Here is a 16255-nt window from a genome sequence, read left to right on the forward strand (position 1 = left end):
GCATTTGACAAAGTACAGCATCCCTTCCTGATCAAAACTCTTCAAAGTGTAGGGATAGAGGGCACCTACCTCAATATTATCAAAACCAGCTATGAAAAACCCACCGCAAATATCATTCTCAATGGAGAAAAGCTGAAAGCTTTTCCACTAAGGTCAGGAACACGGCAGCGATGTCCATTATCACCACTGCTATTCAACATAGTACTACAAGTTCGCCTCAGCAATCAGACAACAAAAAGAAATTAAAGGCATCCAAATTGGCAAAGAAGAAGTCAAACTATCACTCTTCGCAGATGATATTATACTATATGTGGAAAACCCAAAAGACTCCACTAAAACTGCTAGAACTTGTACAGGAATTCAGTAAAGTGTCAGGATATAAAATCAATGCACATAAATCAGTTGCATTTCTGTACACCAACAACAAGACAGAAGAAAGAGAAATTAAGGAGTCAATCCCATTTACAATTGCACCCAAAACTATAAGATACCTAGGTATTAACCTAACCAAAGAGGCTAAGAATCTATATGCAGAAAATTATAAAGTACTCATGAGAGAAATTGAGGAAGGCACAAAAAAATTTAAAAAATGTTCCATGCTCCTGGATTGGAAGAATAAATTTTGTGAAAATGTCCATGCTACCTAAAGCAATCAACACATTTAATGCAATCCCTATCAAAATACCATCCATTTTTTTCAAAGAAACAGAATACAGAGCCCAGAAATAGACCCTCAACTCTATGGTCAACTAATCTTCGACAAAGCAGGAAAGAATGTCGAATGGAAAAAAGACAGCCTCTTCAATAAATGGTGCTGCGAAAATTGGACAGCCACATGCAGAAAAATGAAATTGGACCACTTCCTTACACCACAGACGAAAATAGACTCGAAATGGATGAAGGACCCCAATGTGAGAAAGGAATCCATCAAAATCCTTGAGGAGAATGCAGGCAGCAACATTTTTGACCTCAGTCGCAGCAACATCTTCCTAGGAACAACAGCAAAGTCAAGGGAAGCAAGGGCAAAAATGAACTATTCGGATTTCATCAAGATCAAAAGCTTTTGCACAACAAATGAAACAGTTCAGAAAACCAAAAGACTACTGACAGAATGGGAGAAGATATTTGCAAATGACATATCAGATAAAGGGCTAGTATCCAAATTCTATAAGGAACTTAGGAAACTCAACACCCAAAAACAAACAATCCAATCAAGAAATGGGCAGAGGACATGAACAGAAATTTCTGCAAAGAAGACATCCATATGGCTAATAGACACATGAAAATGTGCTCCACGTCACTCGGCATCAGGGAAATACAAATCAAAACCACAATGAGATACCACCTCACACCAGTCAGAATGGCTAAAATTATCAAGTCAGGACATGACAGATGCTGGCGAGGATGCAGAGAAAGGGGAAAACTCCTACACTGTGGTGGGAATGCAAGCTGGTGCAACCACTCTGGAAAACAGCATGAAGGTTCCACAAAATGTTGAAAATAGAACTACCCTATGACCCAGCAATTGCACTACTGGGTATTTACCCTAAAGATACAAACATAGTGCTCCGAAGGGGCACGTGCACCCGAATGTTTATAGCAGCAATGTCTACAATAGCCAAACTATGGAAAGAACGTAGATGTCCATTGACAGATGAATGGATAAAGAAGATGTGGTATATATACACAACGGAATACTATGCAGCCATCAAAAGAAATGAAATCTTACCCTTTGCGACGACGTGGATGGAACTAGAGCGTATCATGCTTAGTGAAATAAGTCAATCGGAGAAAGACAACTATCCTATGATCTCCCTGATATGAGGACATGGAGAAGCAACATGGGGGGGGTAGGGGGACAGGAGAAGATTAAATGAAACAAGATGGGATTGGGAGGGAGACAAACCATAAATGACTCTTAATCTCACAAAACAAACTGGGGGCTGCTGGGGGGAGGTGGGGTTTGGAGAGGGGAAGGGTTTATGGACATTGGGCAGGCTATGTGGTATCGTGAGTGCTGTGAAGTGTGTAAACCTGGCTATTCACAGACCTGTACCCCTGGGGATAAAAATACATTATATGTTTATAAAAAACAAAATAATTCAAAGGGTAGGCGAGCCATAAGAGACTATGGACTCTGAAAAACAACCTGAGAGCTTTGAAGGGTCAGGGGTGGGAGGTTGGGGGAACAGGTGGTGGGTAATAGGGAGGGCACGTTTCGCATGGAGCACTGGGTGTTGTGCAAAAACAATGAATACTGTTATGCTGAAAAGATAAAAAAAAAAAAAAAGATCTAACAATTTTAAATATCTATACCCCTAACGTGGGAGCAGCCAACTATATCACCCAATTAATAACAAAAATCAAAGAAACACAACAATAATAATACAATAATAGTAGGGGACTTTAACACTCCCCCTCACTGAAATAGATCATCCAAGCAAAAGATCAACAAGGAAATAAAGGCCTTAAATGACACACTGGACCAGACGTATATGACAGATATATTCAGAACATTTCATCCCAAAGCAACAGAATACACATTCTTCTCTAGTGCACATGGAACATTCTCCAGAATAGATCACATCCTGGGTCACATATCCGGTCTCAACCGGTATCAAAAGATTAGGATCATTCCCTGCATATTTTCAGACCACAACTCTCTGAAGCTAGAACTCAATCACAAGAGGAAAGCTGGAAAGAACCCAAATACATGGAAACTAAACAACATCCTTCTAAAGAATGAGTGGGTCAACCAGGAAATTAAAGAAAAATTGAAAAAATTCATGGAATGGGTAAACTAGGAAATTAAAGAAGAATTGAAAAAATTCATGGAAACAAATGATAATGAAAACACAACGGTTCAAAATCTGTGGGACACAGAAAAGGCAGTCCTGAGAGCAAAATATATAGCGGTTCAAGCCTTTCTCAAGAAACAAGAAAGGTCTCAAATACACAACTTAACACTACATGTAAAGGAGCTGGAGAAAGAACAAGAAAGAAACCCTGAACCCAGCAGGAGAAGAGAAATCAAAAAGATCAGAGCAGAAATCAATGAAATAGAGACCAAAAAAAAAAAAAAAAATAGAAAAAAACAATGAAACTAGGAGCTGATTCTTTGAAAGAATCAATAAAATTGATAAACCCCTGGCCAGACTCATCAAAAAGAAAAGAGAAAGGACCCAAATAATAAAACCATGAAAGAAAGAGGAGAGATCACAAGTAACACCAAGGAAATACAGACAACTATAAGAACATACTATGAGCAACACTACGCCAACAAATTTGACAATCTGGAAGAAATGATGCATTCCTAGAGACGTATAAACTACCACAACTGAACCAGGAAGAAATAGAAAACCTGAACAGGCCCATAACCAGTAAGGAGATTGAAACAGTCATCCAAAATCTCCAAACAAAAAAAAAAGCCCACTGCCAGACGGCTTCCCGGGGGAATTCTACCAAACATTTAAAGAAGAACTAATTCCTATTCTCCTGAAACTGTTCCAAAAATAGAAATGGAAGGAAAACTTCCAAACTCATTTTATGAGGCCAGCATCACCTTGATCCCAAAACCAGACAAGGATTCCACCAAAAAAGAGAACTACAGACCAATATCCTTGATGAACCCAGATGCAAAAATTCTCGCCAAAATACTAGCCAATAGGATTCAACAGTACATTAAAAGGATTATTCACCAAGATCAAGTGGGATTTATTCCAGGGCTGCAGGGTTGGTTCAACATCCGCAAATCAATCCATGTGATAGAACACATTAATAAAAGAAAGAACAAGAACCATATGATACTCTCAATAGATGCTGAAAAAGCATTTGACAAAGTACAGCATCCCTTCCTGATCAAAACTCTTCAAAGTGTAGGGATAGAGGGCACGTACCTCAATATTATCAAAGCCAGCTATGAAAAACCCACCGCAAATATCATTCTCAATGGAGAAAAGCTGAAAGCTTTTCCACTAAGGTCAGGAACACGGCAGGGATGTCCATTATCACCACTGCTATTCAACATAGTACTAGAAGTCCTAGCCTCAGCAATCAGACAACAAAAAGAAATTAAAGGCATCCAAATCAGCAAAGTAGAAATCAAACTATCACGCTTCACAGATGATATGATACTATATGTGGAAAACCCAAAAGACTCCACTCCAAACTGCTAGAACTTGTACAGGAATTCAGTAAAGTGTCAGGATATAAAATCAATGCACAGAAATCAGTTGCATTTCTGTACACCAACAACAAGACAGAAGAAAGAGAAATTAAGGAGTCAATCCCATTTACAATTGCACCAAAAACTGTAAGATACCTAGGAATAAACCTAACCAAAGAGGCTAAGAATCTATACACAGAAAGCTGTAAAGTACTCATGAAAGAAATTTAGGAAGACACAAAGAAATGGAAAAATGTTCCATGCTCCTGGATTGGAAGAATAAATATTGTGAAAATGTCCATGCTACCCAAAGCAATCTACACATTTAATGCAATCCCTATCAAAATACCATCCATTTTTTTCAAAGAAATGGAACAAATAATCCTAAAATTTATATGGAACCAGAAAAGACCTCGAATAGCCAAAGGAGTATTGAAAAAGAAAGCCAAAGTTGGTGGCATCACAATTCCGGACTTCAAGCTCTATTACAAAGCTGTCATCATCAAGACAGCATGGTACTGGCACAAAAACAGACACATAGATCAGTGGAACAGAATAGAGAGCCCAGAAATCGACCCTCAACTCTATGGTCAACTAATCTTTGACAAAGCAGGAAAGAATGTCCAATGGAAAAAAGACAGCCTCTTCAATAAATGGTGCTGGGAAAATTGGACAGCCACATGCAGAAAAATGAAATTGGACCACTTCCTTACACCACACACGAAAATAGACTCCAAATGGATGAAGGACCTCAATGTGAGAAAGGAATCCATCAAAATCCTTGAGGAGAATGCAGGCAGCAATCTCTTTGACCTCAGCCACAGCAACATCTTCCTAGGAACATCGGCAAACACAAGGGAGGGAAGGGCAAAAATGAACTATTGGGATTTCATCAAGATCAAAAGCTTTTGCACAGCAAAGGCAACAGTTAACAAAACTAAAAGACAACTTACAGAATGGGAGAAGATATTTGGAAACGACATATCAGATAAAGGGCTAGTGTCCAAAATCTATAAGGAACTTACTAAACTCAACACCCAAAGAACAAACAATCCAATCAAGAAATGGGCAGAGGACATGAACAGACATTTCTTCAAAGAAGACATCCAGATGGCCAACCGACATATGAAACAGTGCTCCACTTCAGTCGGCATCAGGGAAATACAAATCAAAACCACAATGAGATACCACCTCACACCAGTCAGAATGGCTAAAATTAACAAGTCAGGAAATGACAGATGCTGGCGAGGATGCGGAGAAAGGGGAACCCTCCTCCACTGTTGGTGGGAATGCAAGCTGGTGCAAACACTCTGGAAAACAGCATGGAGGTTCCTCAAAATGTTGAAAATAGAACTACCCTATGACCCAACAATTGCACTGCTGGGTATTTACCCTAAAGATACAAACATAGTGCTCCGAAGGGGCACGTGTACCCGAATGTTTATAGCAGCAATGTCTACAATAGCCAAACTATGGAAAGAACCTAGATGTCCATCGACAGATGAATGGATAAAGAAGATGTGGTATATATACACAATGGAATGCTATGCAGCCATCAAAAGAAATGAAATCTTGCCATTTGCGACGACGTGGATGGAACTAGAGGGTATCATGCTTAGTGAAATAAGTCAATCGGAGAAAGACAACTATCCTATGATCTCCCTGATATGAGGATGTGGAGATGGAACATGTGGGGTTAGGGGGATAGGAGAAGAATAAATTAAGCAAGATGGGATTGGGAGGGAGACAAACCATAAATGACTCTTAATCTCACAAAACAAACTGGGGGTTGCTGGTGGGAGGTGGGGTTTGGAGAGGGGGAGGGAGTTATGGACATTGGGGAGGGTGTGTTCTATCGTGAGTGCTGTGAAGTGTGTAAACCTGGTGATTCATAGATCTGTACCCCTGGGGATAAAAATACATTATATGTTTATTAACAAAAAAAAAAAAAAGATGAATACCCAACTTTTGTAGCAACATGGATGGGACTGGCAGTGATTGTGCTGAGTGAAATGAGTCAAGAAGGGAGAGTCAAGTATCATATGGTTTCACTTATTTTTGGGGCATAACAAATATCATGGAGGACATTGGGAGATGGAGAGGAGAAGGAATTTGGGGGAAATTGGAAAGGGAGGCGAACCATGAGAGACTATGGACTCTGAGAAACAACCTGGGGGTTTTGAAGTGGTGGGGGTGGGAGGTTGTGGGAACCAGGCTGTGGGTAATAGGGAGGGCACGTGTTGCATGGAGCACTGGGTGTTGTGCACATACAATGAATACTGTTACTCTGAAAAATTAAATAAATTAATTAAAAAAATGTTAGTCTTACATGCTCAATATAACCCCCTTACAACAGAACATAGAACTGGCTGAAAAGTCAAGGATTTGACTGTTTTCCAACGAAAAATGGGGGATGTATGGGCCTGAGATTAGCCAGAGGAACTGTAAACCCCAGATATATGTGCGGGCCAGGCCAGATAGCCGTATCCAATCAGTGGGGTGTGTATATATTAACTGTGGTGAGTTGAAATCTCATTGTCCACCTGTATTTGGGCCGGGCTCAACCACCTCTATAAAGGTTAGTCTGTGAGGCTATGTGGGGGGAGAAGTAGGAGGAGTTAGAATAGCTGTTGGAGAAGTAGGAGGAGTTAGAATGGCAGTTAGAATAGCAGTTAGAATAGCCGTTAGAGTAGTTGTTAAAGTAGCCTTTGGGAGCCATTAGAGTAGCTGTTAAAGTAGACTTGGGAGCCGTTAGAGTACCGTTAGGGTATCCTTTGGGAACCATTAGGGTAGTCATAGGCGTGGTAGCGTTGGGCTCATTGCGAGTGTTGGAGCTTCAGGATCATCGGGAGCAGCATTGTTGCAAGCGGCCTCACCGCCTCAATCCGCAGTCTCGCTAGAGTGGCCTCACCAGGGTGGCCTTGCTGGAGGAGCGTCATTCCAGGGAGCGGCCTCGTTGGCATGGGCTTCGTTGTCGAGTGGCCTTGTCCAGAGCGGCCTCTTCATCATTGGAAGTGGCCTCCTCTGGGGAGTGGCCTTGTTGGAGTGACCTCATGGGGAGCAGAGTCTGTGTCATCAGGGTTGTCATCCTCGTCGTCCTCCTCATCCTCACCTCTTTGTCATCGGGAGCAGCGTCCTCGTTGTCATCGCCTCTACATAAGAGATGGCCCCGACCGGTCGTTTTGGTTTCTGATGCTTGGTATGAAATAAAGCTTTGCTTGATTTTCACTTTGTGTCAGTCTTGTTCCTTTGATCACGGACCCTAACACTGCCCAAACAGGGATTCCAGAGATGGGTTCTGGGTTAGAGCCCCTGAACCTCACCCAAGTTTAGGATTTGGCCCTAGGGGCATGGCAGTCCCGCTCTGTGGGATCCTGGTCCAGCTCCCGAGGGGTTTTTGTGAGGGTCACAATGCCTGTTTATGCCCAATGCGGTCCTCCTGAGTGGGTGTGGTCTCATGGGCCATGCAGCTGGCTCTGACACTGAGGGATGGACAACCATCCCACCAGCCAGTTTTTCTGCCCTGGCAAAGGAAGAGTACCCTTTTGTGCTTCAGGTTAACCCATAGGCAGGGATTTGAGCTATTGTCTAGTGACAGATGCCTGAATACCCAGGTTGCTTTGAGATGACAGCCTCGGGCCTCGGTTACTCCCACCTTCAGCATATGGGGCCCGCTATCTTTGTGATGAACAGGAGGTCAGGACTCAGGCTGTTTCATACAAAGCAGTTGTGCACCGGGAGGCCTGTGATATTGGGGTGCCATCGAGGGCCATTCAGGTGCATCCTCATGTGGAGTTTCTGGGAAGACGCATAGGACACTTCTTCTTTCTGGTAGGCAGACAGAAGACTACGTTGTGGCTCCAGAATTCCCAGTCTGGAGGGCCCAAGAGTGTGAGGACGGAAATCGGAAAACACAAGTGACGGTTCAGTTCAGTGCCCAGTGCATGGCCGTTCCCATGTGCGGGGGTGATTCGAGATTTCCGGCACCTGAGTAAGGGTGAATGTCACATGTCCGCTCACCCTGGAGTTTGTGTTGATGATGCCGATAAATGGAGGGGTGACCTCAATAGGCCATGGACATTTTCCCACGCTGGGACTTGTGAACTGCTCCAAACAGCAAGGTGTCTTTCTGGGGAATAGGAGGAGTCCGGGTAGAGAGCTTCAGAGTCCCAAATATTAAAAGATTGGATAGCAGAGCTCTCAGCATGGATGCCTGGAAAACCCACCTCGCATTGCGATTGCAGGCGAGGAACAGGGCAGGTTTGTTCTGCTTGCTCTGGAACGAGCTACCAAGGGGACTGAGTTTAAAAGGCATCTGGTGCTGAGGGTCACAACGCAGGTTTGTGTCCAGTGCAACCTTCAAATGTGGCTGTGGTCTCAGGGCCCATGCAGGATTCTACTACCCTGAGGTTTTGATAATGCTCCAAATAGCAATGTTTCCTTCTAGGAATTGGAGGTGTTGTGTTCTGTGGTTCAGGGATTCTCCAAATGTTGGTATTCGGGACCCAGCCTCTGGGGAAAGATGTCTGAAAACATAAGCAAGGGTTCAGATTAGAGCTTAAGTGCATATCAGCTTCAATGTTCTGTCTCTGGGGCCATCTGCATGGGTGTCTGGCAGGTGGTTATTGCTCAGGGTGTGTCATACTGCGCATTTTTGTCCAGAACATCCAACAAAATTGCGGTGGCCTTTGGAGCTTGCAGGTTTCTCCCAAACTTGCGGTTTCTTGAAGCTCTATAGGACCCAGCTTCCCTCTGGAGTCCAGGTACAGTTCTGTGGTGTGGCTATGACAAACCCAGTCTGGAGGCTTTATGGGGCAGGAGTCTGGGACAGAAGTATGAAAGCACCAGCTGAGGTTAGGATTAGTGCCAGAGGTAGGTACTATCTGCTGACCCTGTGGTGAGCTCCTAGGGATGTTACACTAGGGCGAGTGTGAAGCGGAAGCTCAGGCTTTTGCCTCTGGTTTTGGTGTATAGGATGGCCGCGGAATATAGGGGTGGCTTCATAAGGCCATGGAAGATCCTCCCTCTTTTGGGGTTTTACACAACTCCAAATTGCATGGAGTCCTTGTGGGGGAAAGAAGGAATCCTGATATCTGTTTCAGCGGTTCCCATAAGGAGGGGTTAGAGAGTTGGACTCTGTGTATGGGTGTCTAGAAACCCAAAATTGGGTTAGGATTTGGGCCCAGGGTCACAAAGGCCTAGGAGCATGGCAGGTCCGATCTGGTGGATAGGTGGCCAGCTACCTGGGTGGCTGAGAGGAGGTCATTACTCAGGCTATGGCAGACAGAACACTAGTGCACAGGGTGGCCTAACATCATTTGGGGTTTTGGTGGAAGCCCATAGGGCAATTTTTCCTTCTTGTCGGCAAGCAGAGTGCTGCATTGTGGCTCCAGAATTCCCAGTCTGGAGGGCTTGTGGGCCAGGAGTGTGAGGAGCAAAGTCTGAAAACACAAACTAAGGTTACTTTTAGGGTAGATGGCTCAGCAGTCCCAATCTGCAGAGGGTGAGGCATGATCTCCCGCAACTGAAGTAAGGGCAAGAGCCGGATGTTTGCTCAGGCTGGAATTTGTGTCCATGATGGCTGCTGAATGGAACAGTGGCCTCATGAGGCCATGGATGTTTTCCCAATCTGGGGGTTGTTGCTCTCAAACAGCAAGGTTTCCTCCTGCGGGCAGATGGAGTCCTGTTTGATGGCTCAAGTGTCCCCATATGGAAAGAGAGCAGGACTCTATTTTTGGATGCCCGGAAACCCCACCTCGAATTTCCAGTGGTGCCTAGGAACAAGACAGCTTGGATCTCCTGGCTCTGGAGCTAGACACCTCCCAGGTTCCAATAGTTTGGTGTCATTCTGGGGGATGTTAGTCTCCTTTTTTTTCTGTCTCAGTGGTCCCCTAAGAAGAGGGATTCCAAAACAGGGCTCTGGGTATGGACGCCTGGAAATCTCCACCTTGGGTTAGGATTAGGGTCTAGGAGAAGTGCAAGCCCTATATGCGGGCACATGTTCTGGCTACCGAGGGCCTTATATGAAATGGGGGCTCAGGCTGAGGGTCACAATGTGTGTTTGTGCCAATGGGTCCTCAAGAGTGGGCGTGGCCTCATGGGTCCTGCAGGTTTCCTCTGCTCTGAGGGTTTTACACCCTTCCCAACGGCAAGGTTTCCTGCCAGGGGAAAGGAGAAGTTCTGTTTTCTGCATTAGTTTCCTCCATATGCAGGCATCTGAGATAAGGTCTAGGGACAGATGCCTGAAAACCAAGGCTGGGTAGAGATGACAGCCTAGGGCCATGGCAAGTCTGTTCTGCTGGATATGTGGCCAGCTGTCTGGGTTGCTGATGGGAGGCCTTGGCTCAGTCTGTGTCAGACAGAGCAGTAGTACACAGGGCAGCCTATGGTACTGGGGTGTCATCCGGGGCTGTGCAGGTTGATCCTCATTTGGGATATTTGGGTAACCCCATAGGGCAGTTTTTTCTTCTGCTGGGCAGGCAGAGTGCTGCGTTGTGGCTCCAAAATTAGTATGCAGATTATTATTTCTATTAGGAGGACTACTTGATTGTCTACTTCTAATTGTCATAGTTCTCCAGGATTTAGCTCTTCAGTTGGGTTAATATAGGAGTCAAAGTGTAAGTCTTCATAATCTGTGTACTCATAACTTCAGTATCATTGGTGACCCATAGTTTATGTGTTCAAGAAAGGATTATTGATATCATCTATTATACAGATGATTCTTTGTGAAGGTAAAGCAATTAAAATTAAAATGATAGCAGGTAGGATAGTTCATACTCTTTCAACTTCTTGAGTGTTGATAGTGCTGGTATGTGTTAGTTTATTAGTTAGTATTAATGAAATGATGTAGACAGCAAGAGAGCTGATTATTAATGTATATTCATGGAAATGTAATAGTTCTTCTATAATAGACGAGGTTGCATCTTGAAGGCCTATTTGGAAAGGGTACGCCATAGAGATATAAAGGATTTCCACCTATAATTTGACTTTGAGAAAGTCATGTAATTTTTACTAGTATCTCTTTATCGAGAAAGACATAGTGGTTAGGATATTGGCTTGAGACCAATTCTAGGGGGTTCTTTTCCTTCCTTTCTTATTTTGGTAATACTTAGGTTGGCTCTTTGAATGTGTTATATGGAGGAGGGCATCCATGTAATCATTCAATGTTTGTTGAAGTAAGTTCTCCTATTATCACCTCTTGTTTGGATGCGAAGGCTTCTCAGATTATGAAGATTATTAATAATACTCCATTAATGAGATAAATGAACCCATGGAAGACACCATGTTTCATGTTGTATAAGCATCTGGATAATCGGAGTATCATCGAGTTATTCCTGAGAGGCCTAGGAAATGTTGAGAAAAATGTTATATTTACTTCTATGAATATAATTGTAAAATGAATTTTTGTTCAAAAAGCATTTAGTGTGTAACCTGTAAACAGTGGGAATCAATGGACAAACCCGCCTATGATTACAAACACTGCCCCCATTGAAAGGACATAATGGAAGTGTGCTACCATGTAGTATGTGTCATGAAGAACAATATCTAATGATGAGTTCAATAATACAATACCTGTTAATCTGCCCACTGTGAAGAGAAAAATAAACCTAGTGCTCATAATATAGCTGGTGATCATTAAATATTCCCCGCGTGTAGAGTGGCCAGTCAGCTAAATACTTTTACTCCCATTGGAATTGCAATGATTATAGTAGCTGAGGTGAAGTATGCTCATGTGCCGAAGTCCATTCCTACGATAAACATGTGATGGGCTTATACAATAAATCCTAAGTAACTGATAGATATCATTGCTCAGGCTATTCCTATGTAGCCAAATGGTTCTTTTTTTTTTTTTTCTTGAGTAATAGGTTATAACATGTGAGATAATTTCAAATGCTGGTAGAATTAAAATATATACTTCGGGATGTCCAAAAAATCAGAATAGGTGTTGATAGAGAATAGGGTCTCCTCCACCAGCTGGGTCAAAGAAGGTAGCATTTAGATTTCTGTCTGTGAGTACTATGGTAATAACGGCTGCTAGAACTGTTAATGATAAGAGTAGAAGTACAGCTGTGGTCAGGACAGATCATAAGAATAGGGGAGTTTGATATTGTGGTATTGCAGAGGGATGTATGTTGATTATGATAGTAATAAAGTTAATGGTTCCTAGGATGGATGAGACACCTGCCAGGTGTAGGGAGAAGACTATGACGTCTAGGGATGCTCCTGCATTTGCTAAGTTTCCTGCTAGAGGAGGGTACACAATTTATCCTGTTCCTGCACCTGCTTCTACCATGGAAGAAGCTGGAAGGAGAAGAAAGGAGAGGGGAAGAAGTCAAAATCTTATATTATTTATTCGTGGAAATGCTATGTCAGGTGTGCCAGTTATTAAGGGTACTAATCAGTTTCTGAATCCTCCAATCATAATTGGCATTACTATAAATAAAATTATTACAAATGCTTGGACAGTTAAAAATACTTAGTATATTTGGTCATCTAGTAGAGCACTTGGTTGGCCTAATTCAGTACAGATTAATAGGCTACGAGCAGTGCCTACCATTCTGGCTCATGCACCAAATAAAAGGTAAAGAGTCTTTATGATTTGTGGAGAATAATCATAGATTTATGAACATAGGTAAATGGCCGATAAAGGCATTAGACTGTAAATTGAAGAATGGGGGTTTGAGTCCTCTTTATGCCAAGTTCGGTGGTGAAATATTATGTTGAATTGCAAATTCAAAGCAGCTTCAACCCTGCCAGTGCTTCACCCACCTTTTTTTTTTTTTCCTTCGCAGCAGGAGAAGTAGATTGAAGCCAGTTGACTAGGGTATTTAGCTGCTAACTAAAGTTTCGTGGGATGATAGCTCATCAGTCTAGAAAGGGCTTAGCTTAGTTAAAGTGATTTGAATTCAGTAGATGTGAGATATTCTCTTGCAGTCCTTAAGGTGAGATTCAAGAGTTAAGTGAACAGCATTTACTTAGGGTTTTGAAGGCCCTTGGTGTTTTTAACCTAAACTGCTAGGACAGTGTTAGTATTATTGGGGTTAATGGAAGCAATATGGTCGAAGTTACAATTAGTGGAGATAAAAGAATTACAGGGTTTTTTTTTGTGTGTGTTTTCGAATTGTCATTTTCTTTTTATGGTGTTTATTGAGGGGAATGTAGTTAGTGCTGTTACGTGTGTTAACCGCATATAAAAGTGTAGGTTTAGTAGGGCCGTAATTGCTATAAATGTTGATATAACAATTACATTGTTTTTTTGTGAGTTTGTAGATGATTATTCATTTAGGGATGAATCCTGAGAGGGGAGATAGGACTCCTAGTGATAGCATGATTCTTAGGATTAGTGAGGTAATTAGTGGGCGTTTGTTTCATATATGAGATAGTGATAGTGTGGTTGTAGATGAACTGAGTGTGAACAGTATGAATGTTCCAAGTGTTATTGTAATGTATATTATGAGGTTTAATATTATTAGGGTAGGCTTATATGTTGTTACTGCAATCATTCATCCTATGTGGGTGATTGATGAGTATTCTAGGATTTTTCACAGTTGTGTTTGGTTAAGACCTCCTCAGCCTCCTGCTAGAATGGATATAATAGCTATGGCTACTAGTAAGTTTGGATTTATAGATGGAGAGATTTGGTATAGAATGGATAAGGGGACGATTTTTTGTCAGGTTAGTAGAATTATTCCTCATGATAGTGGGATTCCTTGGGTTACTTCAGGCACTCAGAAGTGGAAGGGTGATAGTCCTAATTTTATTGCCAGAGCTACTGTTATGTTTGATGCAATTTGGTTAGGCATATTTAGTATTGTTCATTGCCCTGTCAATAGTAGGTTAATAATAATTCCTAATATTAAGAGTATAGATGCAGAGGCTTGGGTAAGGAAATATTTTGTTGATGCTTCTATGGCTATGGATTGCATTTTTTATTAAAATGGGGATAATAGCTAGTATATTTATTTCGAATCCAATTCAGATTGTCAGTCAGTGAGAGCTTATTAGTACTATAATGTTTCCTGAAATGACAGTTGATATAATGATAGTAAGTATGGGGGGTTTAATTAGTATGGGAAGGGGATAAACCAACATTTTTGGGGTATGAGCCTGATAGCTTATTTAGCTGACCTTGGTGTAGAATTTGATGTGTGTTGGGTAGCACAAAGATTTTTGAGTTCTTAGGATTAGGTTCAATTCCTGTAATTCTAGAAATAAGAGGGCTCGAACCTTTATAATCAAAGTAACTCTTTTGTCAGACGTATTTCTTATGTTTGGGGAGGAATAGTTGCTGTTATAATGGGTAAGGCTACATGTCGTACGCATAGGGCTAGTGTCAGGGGGAGAAAGATTTTTCATAATAAATGTATGAGTTGGTCATAATGGAATCATGAATAGGATGCTCAAATTCATAGGAAAGAAGTTCTTAGTAGAAGTGTTTTTATGGTAAAATTGATGGAGCATAGTTCCGGTAAGTATGGGGTGTGGAATGTACCAAAAATACGATAGTTGTAAGCATATTCATTATAATAATGTTGGCATATTCAGCTAGGAAAAATAGGGTGAATGGTCCGACTGCCTATTTGATGTTGAATCTGGAGACTAATTCTGATTCTCCTTCTGTTAAGTCAAATGGGGCACAGCTGGTTTCTGCTAGGGTTGAGATAAATCATATTATACCTAGGTATCATGTGGGGAGAATTTGTCATAGGTGTTCTTGTGTAGTAATAAGTATTAATAAGTGTGGGTAGGGTAAAAGAGCCTTTTATTAATAATACTGATAGGAGGATAATGGATAGTGTGACTTCATAGGAAATTGTTTGGGCTACAGCTCAAAGGGCCACAATTAGGGCATATTTTGAGTTTGAAGCTCATCCGGACCATAAAATAGAGTAAATAGCTAGGCTTGGTATTGCTAGTTCTCTTTTTTGGTGGGATCCTTGTCTGGTTTTGGGATCAAGGTGATGCTGGCCTCATAGAATGAGTTTGGAAGTTTTCCTTCCATTTCTATTTTTTGGAACAGTTTCAGGAGAATAGGAATGAGTTCTTCTTTAAATGTTTGGTAGAATTCCCCTGGGAAGCCGTCTGGCCATGGGCTTTTGTTTGTTTGGAGATTTTTGATGACTGTTTCAATCTCCTTACTGGTTATGGGCCTGTTCAGATTTTCTATTTCTTCCTGGTTCAGTTGTGGTAGTTTATATGTCTCTAGGAATGCATCCATTTCTTCCAGATTGTCCAATTTGTTGGCGTAGAGTTGCTCATAGTATGTTCTTATAATTGTCTGTATTTCTTTGGTGTTAGTTGTGATCTCTCCTCTTTCATTCATGATTTTATTGATTTGGGTCCTTTCTCTTTTCTTTTTGATGAGTCTGGCCAGGGGTTTATCAATTTTATTGATTCTTTCAAAGAACCAGCTCCTAGTTTCATTGATTTTTTCTATTGTTTTTTTGGTTTCTATTTCATTGATTTCTGCTCTGATCTTTATGATTTCTCTTCTCCTGCTGGGTTTAGGGTTTCTTTCTTGTTCTTTCTCCAGCTCCTTTACGCGTAGGGTTAGGTTGTGTACTTGAGACCTTTCTTGTTTCTTGAGAAAGGCTTGTACTGCTATATATTTTCCTCTCAGGACTGCCTTTGCTGTGCTAGCATGAATAGGATTCCTAGGTTTATATTGATGAGAGGGTAAGGTTTTGGTAATGGGATTCATATGTCTAGGGCTAGTGTTAGGGCTAGAAATGGGGTTATTACAAACATAGTGATAGATGATGTTAGGGGTGGTAAAGGTTCTTTAGTGAATAGTTTTATGGCATCTGAAATTAGTTGCAAGAGGCCATAGGGACCTACGATGTTTGGGCCTTTAAGGAGTTGTATATGCCTTAGGATTTTTCGTTCCACTATTGTTAGAAAGGCTACAGCAGGTAGTATAGTCACAATTAGTGAAATGATATTAATTATAAACATAATGTTAGGAAGAAGATTTGACCTCTGAGGATAAAAGTTTAAGTTTTATGCAATTAGTGGGCTCTGCCACCCTAAAAGCCCTATCTATAGGGCTGTGAAATGAAGGTGGACTCTTAAGATTAAGATTATATCCTC

General features: G+C 41.6%; 1 pseudogene; it reads right to left on the bottom strand.

Moving 5' to 3' along the window:
- Window positions 1–11186: 11186 nt before the first annotated feature.
- On the bottom strand, window positions 11187–12795 carry LOC123935846 (annotated as a pseudogene).
- Between the last annotated feature and the right edge of the window lie 3460 nt (window positions 12796–16255).

This window comes from Meles meles, chromosome Y (genome assembly GCF_922984935.1).
Source record: "Meles meles chromosome Y, mMelMel3.1 paternal haplotype, whole genome shotgun sequence".
Taxonomy (NCBI): Eukaryota; Metazoa; Chordata; class Mammalia; order Carnivora; family Mustelidae; genus Meles; species Meles meles.